At 39.4% G+C, this 8,651-nt stretch overlaps 1 non-coding gene across 1 annotated transcript; it reads left to right on the forward strand.

The window, feature by feature from the left end:
• The first annotated feature begins 8,544 nt into the window (after positions 1-8,544).
• Positions 8,545-8,651, forward strand: LOC148293146 (small nucleolar RNA R71). Its single transcript, XR_015826005.1, has one exon. It is a non-coding gene; the product is annotated as a small nucleolar RNA R71 (small nucleolar RNA).

An 8,651-nucleotide genomic window follows, 5' to 3' on the forward strand; every position in this document is an offset into this window, starting at 1 on the left:
TATAACATATCCAAACTTCAGCCTCATTGGATAACTCTGGAGTCCGTTACCTAGCAAACATAGAACCATGCTCAGGATGGATCTTATCAGCGCGGAAAATGAGTTAGCAATTTGTTTCGGCCTTAACTTCTTCCTCCGACCTTGGATTGGCCCAAATAACATATGGCTGGAAAGAAGACATTCTGAACTTCAATTTCGAGTGCTTAAAGTCCTAATTTGATTAAGAGAAGCCCAAGTTGTAAGCCCTTGAAGTTGCTGGTCATGCTGACCTCAGCATGTGCTGGTTGGATGCTTGGTCATGGTGAGCTAGGTATGAGCTATCATTTCTGGTTGGAAGCTTGCTCATGGTGACATGAAGATGAGCTAGGGCTGCTGGTGGGATCTATTGGTGAAGTGCATCAACCAATTCAAGATTTTCTAATACAAGTGCATCACCCAATTTAGATTTTCTAATACAAGTGCATCAACCATTTCAAATTTTATAAAACAAGTGTTGTATGCATTAGCCATATTGAATTCAGATTTTCACTTCCCCTAGGCCTATAAATAGGGAAGTTCTCTAAGCTTGTAAACACACCCCAAGGGGGGGAGCTCTCAAACACTTCTCTAGAGCTCCCTTCCTTTCTCTCCCTCAAATTCTCTTAATTTTGCTTTCTAGTTCTCAATTCTAGCTTTCCTTTTGCTTCTTAGTTGTAGTTATTTTTCTTTGTAATGTAAATTCTTTTCTTAAGTTTTCAAGTTGAATTAGTTTCCAAGTTTCAATTATGATTTTTGTTCTTATTCATTATGCTTATAAGTTAATATGCTAGTTTGAATGATTGATCACCATTTAGGCTTGAATGTGGAATGGATGTGGTATTTATAGGGAGAGGGGAGTGATAAATCTGAATTCAATATGGCTAATGCATACAACACTTGCATTATAAAAGATGAATTGGTTGATGCACTTCACTAATGCATACAACACTTGCATTATAAAATCTGAATTGGTTGATGCACTTCTCCAATAAATCCCACCAGCAGCCCTAGCTCATCTTCATGTCACCATGACCAAGCTTCCAACCAGCTACAATAGCTCATGCCTAGCTCACCATGACCAAGCTTCCAACCAGCTCATCCTGAGGTCAGCATGACCAGCAACTTCAAGGGCTTACAACTTGGGCTAGGCTGAATCAAATGAAGACTTTAAGATGTCCATTGTGAAGTTCAGAATGTGTATGATCCAACCACACAAGTATTGGCCCAATCCAAGCTCGGAGGAGGAAGTTAAGGCCAAAACAAATTGCTAACTCATTTTCCGCGCTGATAAGATCCATCCTGAGCATGGTTCTGTGTTTGCTAGGTAACGGACTCCGGATTTATCCAATGGGGCTGAATTTTGGATATGTTATAGTACACACCCATTGGAACAACTTTCATGAAGAATGCTGCCTCATCCGAGCTGTGTAGGTTGCTGAAACAAAGCTTGCAATATGACCTACGGAACTGGACTGGCAGGGGGCTGTAGCCAAAATGAGTTTGTCTTTAAGCACTTCTTCCCTTCATCCAAATTAGGCCTTAACATGCTTGAATTGCATGAATTATGCTCTCTTGCTCTATTGGCCTACAAAACACACAAATAGAGGCAAATAACTCAGAATTATAGGAAACTAAGCAAAAGAAGTAAGTAAATTGGGCATGTATATGTATGAAATTATGAGCTTTAACACACCCCCAAACCTAGATTTTGCTAGTCCTCGAGCAAAACAAAAGAAAAACAAAGGTAAAAACAAAACAAGAAGTTAACTAGACCACTTTCGTAGGTAACTCGATTGCATTGAGCGTATGCAACAAGCCTTTAAACCTCTAGGCATCCCTAGTAGGAGGAGTTGTGTCTCCTGAGGGTTTAACAGATACGATACCCACAAACGTTTTTCTAACTCTACAAAACAAAATGGTTAGAAAAACAACTTTGAAATCAACTAATGAAAATGAAAGAAAGTTTTAGTCATACCTCCAACACCATAGAGTTGCCAAGATATGTGATCAATCAGTGTGTACAAGTGGAAGCTATAGCTCAAAGGCACACGGTTTCAAAGCAAGCACACTCAAACCTTGAATAGAGAATATGCTTTGACTCTAATTCTCACAGAAAACACTCAATCACTCAGAACCTATGGTTTAATTCTCTCAAGAAAGCATAAGTGAGTGTAAGAAATAGAAGCACAAATTGGGTTAGATCTCATGAAAGGAATTAAATACTAAGAATAGAGATACACACATACTTACCAGCACCCATGAATACATCCTCAAAGATCAGCTAGGTCTTTCACAATGTTGTAATGAAAGGCTAAGGTTTAGGGGAAATGGAAGAATTGGAAGGAAAAACAAATAACTTAAGAACATACCAAGGTTGCATGCTTCATTAATCTGCAAGGCATCATTGATTTAGATTGGCATGGCAGCAAACTTCATGGTATCACCTGGCATAGACTTTATTTCTCACACTTAGATCATATTGAAACACTTTCATCTTTGTTGATTTGATATGCATCTTCTTTACTTTATTGCACAGATTCACACAAAATTCTTATTTAGGTACATGGCTGCAACTTCCTGGCTTCAAACTTTATGTTGGCAAACCTTGGTATATTTCTAAGTTACTAGGGTATGGCTACAATAGGTTAAGTATCTCAGATTGAGATACAAAGGTAGGGAAATGATGAGGGTGATAGAAGAAAAGGCTTTGAGTTTTTGGCTTCAAGAGGGCTAATGGAACACACATATGGGTAGGGTGAAAAGAAAGCATATAGAATGGTTATACACACATAGCCTAGCATCACTTCAATGAGTTCATTCATGAATGAGAGCAAGCATATGATATCTGCAAAAGAGAATCATCCTTAGTATTCGATCAAAATGAAATGATGAGATCAATTAGAGTGAATTGAAGAAAATAAGTATGGATGAGAAATAGAACACTTAAAACCCTCTCAAGAAAGCAATTAGGCTCGATATAGCTCACTAGGGTAGTCTCCACTATTTTCCTTCAAGAATTTGAGCATGGTACTTTAGCCACCAGAATTCTAAGAGCCAAAGCTTTGTGAAGTGCAAAATTCTGATATGAAAACCTCAATGGCAGCTCCATAGCATCGATTGTATGACATTTAGAAAAAAAAATTAGTGACAAATGAACGAAAATTGAAACACAAATGAATGAAATTTGAAAACCTTCCCCCCAGACCTGAATTAAACATTGTCCTCAATGTTAAAGCAAAGTAAAGATGATTGAGAACAAGTAAATGATAAAGGGAAAAGTTAAGAAAAAGGTTTAGAGAAAAAAAAAGATAAAAAAAAATGAATATATAAGCAACTCATGGATGACCAGTTAAGGGCCTCAGAAAACACAGCCAGGGGATCCGGGAAGGTTGGAGGGGTCACAATGGTCCCGCTTAAAACCCAAACTTCTTAGACACCGAAGGTGTCGCCTAAAGAACTCCTAGACACTGTATTGACGGAGGTGCTCACTGGGGTTACCAAAAGTTAGCTTATAAGAAATTTTATTTATTTATTTATTTTTATATTTATTTATTTATAAAAAGGAACAGAAACTTAAAATGACTAAAATAAAAACAAAACAAGTAAAGAGAAAGGATTGAAATGCTTCCCCTTGATGCGATTAGGTCAATTGCTACCAAGCACCTTCTTCTTGAACACATGGGTTGCCTCCCAAGAAGCGCCTTAGTTACTGTCTTGGCAAGACATTGTGCAATCAGCTAAGTTGATGGTACGAAGGGAAGTTGATCTACCACATGGCCAGTTTGGATGCCAGCTGAAACTCCCTCATAGAATGGCTTTAAACGTTGTCCATTTACTTTGAAAGTCGAGCCATCTTTAGGGTTTTGAATCTCCACAACTCCATAGGGAGAAACATTGACCACGGTGAATGGGCCTTGCCATCTAGACTTCAATTTTCCTGGAAAGAGACGCAAACGTGAGTTAAATAAAAGAACTGACATACCTTTGGAGAACTCTTTCCGTTGAATGTTTCTGTCATGGTAACTCTTGGTTCGTTCTTTGTAAAGCTTTGCATTCTCATAAGACTCATGTCTAATTTCTTCCAATTCATTGAGCTGAAACTTTCTTGCATGGCCTGCCTTGTCTAGATCAAAATTCAACTTCTTGATGGCCCAAAAAGCATTGTGTTCAAGCTCCATTGGCAGGTGACAAGCTTTCCCAAACACAAGACGATAAGGGCTCATTCCAATGGGAGTCTTATATGCAGTCCTATAAGCCCATAATGCATCATTGAGCTTGGCTGCCCAATCTTTCCTTGTATTGTTCACCACCTTCTCCAGGATGTGCTTAATTTCTCTATTGCTTATTTCCACTTGACCAGAAGTTTGCGGATGATATGGTGTAGAGACTCGATGGGTGATGTTGTACTTTTTCATGAGTGTTTCGAATGGCTTGTTACAGAAGTGGCTGCCTCCATCACTAATGACAGCCCTTGGAGTACCAAACCTTGTGAAAATATTATCCTTCAAGAACTTCAGCACCACCTTATAATCATTGGTTTTGGTGGCTATGGCTTCCACCCATTTAGACACATAATCAACAGCAACAAGTATGTAAGTATAACCAAAGGAAGATGGGAATGGTCCCATGAAATCAATACCCCACACATCGAAGAGCTCCACAACAAGTATGTTATTCAATGGCATTTCATTCCTGCGACTTATGTTCCCCATCCTTTGGCACCTATCACACTTAACACAAAAATTAAACGCATCTTTGAATAGAGTGGGCCAAAAGAAACCAGATTGCAGAATTTTAAGTGCTGTTTTCTTAGCTCCAAAGTGACCTCCACAAGCCAATTCGTGGCTATGCCTAAATATGCTTTCTTGCTCTTCTTCTGGAACACATCTTCTGATGAGTTGATCTGGGCAATGCTTGAATAAGAAAGGTTCATCCCAGACATAATGTTTCACCATGGAAAAGAACTTCTTCTTATCCTGAGAAGTTAGATCATTTCTAAGAACACCACAAGCAAGATAATTAACAAAATCAGCATACCATGGCTCTTTGACTTGGGCAGCATATAGTTGTTCATCAGGGAAAGTCTCATTCAAGGGTAGCACAGCTCCTCCTTTTTCTTCAATCACAATTCGGCTCAAATGATCAGCTACCACCTTCTCACATCCCTTCTTATCTCGAATCTCCAAATCGAATTCTTGTAGCAAGAGAATCCATCTAATCAAGCGTGGTTTGGCATCCTTCTTAGTGAGCAAGTATCTAAGAGCTGCATGGTCAGAATAAACAATTACTTTAGAACCAACAAGGTAAGAACGAAATTTTTCTAAAGCAAAAACCACAGCAAGCAACTCCTTCTCTGTTGTGGAGTAGTTGATTTGAGCATCATTCAAGGTCCGGCTAGCATAATGAATCACATGGGGCAGCTTGTTCTTCTTTTGACCTAAAACTGCACCAATAGCAAAGTCAGAGGCATCACACATTATTTCAAATGGTAAAGACCAATCCGGAGCTATGATAATAGGGGCTGAAGTTAGCTCCCTCTTCAAGGTAGTAAAAGCTTCCATGCAAGCTTCATTAAACTTAAAAACAGCATCCTTAGCAAGGAGATTACACAATGGCCTTGTAATGCTTGAGAAATTTTTGATGAACCTTCTATAGAATCCAGCATGACCTAGAAAGCTTCTAATTCCTTTAACAGAGGTATGGGGTGGAAGATTTGAGATGAGATCGATCTTGGCTTTATCCACTTCGATTCCCTTGCTTGAAATCACATGGCCTAGCACAATGCCTTGTCTCACCATGAAGTGACACTTCTCCCAATTCAAAATCAGATTTGTTTCCTGGCATCTTTTAAGCACTAGAGACAAGTGGTGAAGACAATTATCAAAAGAGGAACCAAAAACTGAAAAATCATCCATAAATACCTCAATGAATCGTTCCACCATATCTGAAAAGATTGACATCATGCATCTTTGGAAAGTTGCTGGGGCATTGCACAAACCGAATGGCATCCTTCTATAAGCAAACGTACCAAATGGGCATGTGAATGTGGTTTTCTCTTGGTCTTCCGGAGCAATAGGAATTTGATTATAACCTGAAAAACCATCAAGAAAACAATAGTAAGCATGGCCAGATAAACGTTCAAGCATTTGATCAATAAAAGGCAAGGGGAAATGATCTTTTCTAGTGGATGTGTTCAACTTCCTGTAATCAATGCAAACTCTCCAACCAGTGACAGTTCGTGTAGGAACTAGCTCATTCTTCTCATTCTTCACAACGGTGATTCCGGACTTCTTTGGAACAACTTGCACAGGGCTCACCCACTTAGAATCTGAAATTGGGTAGATGATTCCTACATCGAGTAGCTTTAAAACTTCAGCTCTAACCACCTTTTTCATGTTGGGATTTAGCCTCCTTTGAGCATCACGGGATGGTTTGCTGTCTTCTTCCATTAAAATCCGGTGCATGCACATGCTTGGACTAATTCCTTTGATGTCTGCTATGGTCCACCCAATGGCTGTTTTATGCTCTTTTAGAACTTTAATTAAGCTCTCTTCTTCATGTGAGGAGAGACCTGCAACAATTATAACAGGGAGAGTTTCGTTAGCACCCAAATATGTATATTTAAGATTATTGGGAAGAGGTTTAAGTTCTAGCTTTGGTGGGATGACAATGGATGGCTCCAATTTCGTGGATGATGGTCCAAGAGGCTCGATTGGTGGCCTAAAGGATGGTGGGTATGGCGGAAACACTTCTAAGGCAGCCACCACTTCTTGGAACTCCGGTTCACAAAGATCTTCCTCTTCTTGTGTTAAGACAGCTTCTAGAGCATCATTAGACTTTCTCTGCAAAATTATGGAAGAAACCTCATGATCCACAACATCAATTGAAAAGCAAGAATCAAGAGAGATAGAAGGTTGAGATAGAGCATTAAGCATTTTAAATTCAACAGTTTCACCCAAAACAGTCATGGAGAGGGTGCTATCTTTCACTTTGATGATTGTGTCTGCAGTGGCCATGAATGGCCTGCCTAGGAGAATGGGATCAACACGATCTCCATTTGGATTGTCTTCCATGTCCATCACTACAAAATCAGCAGGGAGAATTAGTGTATTAACTTGAACTAGAATATCTTCTACAATACCTTTTGGATATTTTATAGAATGATCAGCTAGTTCAAGTCGCATTGAAGTCTTCTTCATCCCTTCTAAGCCAAGCTCTTGATAAACTGAATATGGCAAAACATTGATGCTTGCTCCCAAGTCCAACATGGCTCTTCCAACCTTCTTGCCTCCAATGTTAATGGGAATGTCAAAGCTGCCAGGATCATCTAGTTTTGGTGGAAGCTTCCTTTGCAACACAGCACTTACATTCTGGTCGAGCTTTACTCCTTCATTTGGAGCGAAATTGAGCTTGTGAGTTTTCAAGTCCTTGATGAATTTTCCATATGCAGGAATCTGTTCAATAAGATCAAGCAAAGGCAAATTGATATTAACTTTACTCAAAATATCATAAATCTCTTTAAAAGCCTTCTCTTGCTTTGCTTTCTTAAGACGGCCTGGAAATGGAATCTGTGGAACATATGGAGCGGGTGGCACGTATCTATCTTCTTGAAGATGTGGTGGCACAAATTTGTCATCTCTTTTATGCAATTGGAATTGATCGGATTTATGAGAATCTGATTTGGCCTTAGGAGCAGATTGAGAAGTTTTGAGTTGTTCTCCTTCCGTGGCCATGGTCTCCTCCTCTTCATCTTCTACAATCACAACATCATTTGAAAGATTAGAATCATCTTTATTATTAATGATCTTACCTGATCTGAGCACATGAATGGCCTTGGCTTCTGGGTTCTTTGGATTGATCTCAGTTTGGCTTGGCCATTTCCCAGGCACTCTTTGAGTTATTTCAGCAGCTATTTGGCCTAATTGGACTTCCAATTTGGATATGGCAGCTTGTGTAGTTTGCTGAAAATTGGATTGGTTGATTGCCATCTGCTTCACTATATCTTCCAATGATGATGATGATTGTTGTGGCCTTTGGAATGAAGGGGGATTTGCTTGATTCTGGGTATTTCTCCATGAAAAGTTTGGATGATTCCTCCAACCTGGATTATAACTTTGAGAGTATGGATCATTTCTTGGACCTTGGTTGTAGGAATTTACCAACTTAGCTTGTTCTTGCACAAATTCTGGATATCCAGCCCCAAGTGGACAAGCTGTGGTAGCATGGTCATGAGATTCACAAATGCTACACACTTCCTTCGGAGGGCTTCTTGAGTTTAATGCAAGAAGAGCATCTAGCTTTTGTTCCAGTTTTGAAATCTGCATACTAGAAGCATCATTAGAACCACTAATAACACGTTTACCTCTTGTATCCGTATGTTGGGTCTCCATTGCTATCTCCTCAAAGAGTTCGTACGTTTCTTCTGGAGTTTTGGTTTTAAAAGAACCACCTGCAAAATTGGTGACTATATTATGACTAGAAGGGGTTAGTCCTTTATAAAACATACGCATTTGAAGCTTCAATGGAATCCCATGATGAGGACATTGGTTGAGCAGCCCATTGAATCTCTCCCATGCTTCACAAAACGATTCATCATCTTGCTGTGCAAATAACAAGATCTTGTCCCTAAGCAT

This window comes from Prunus avium, chromosome 7, assembly GCF_965620075.1.
Source record: "Prunus avium chromosome 7, drPruAviu1.hap1.1, whole genome shotgun sequence".
NCBI lineage: Eukaryota > Viridiplantae > Streptophyta > Magnoliopsida > Rosales > Rosaceae > Prunus > Prunus avium.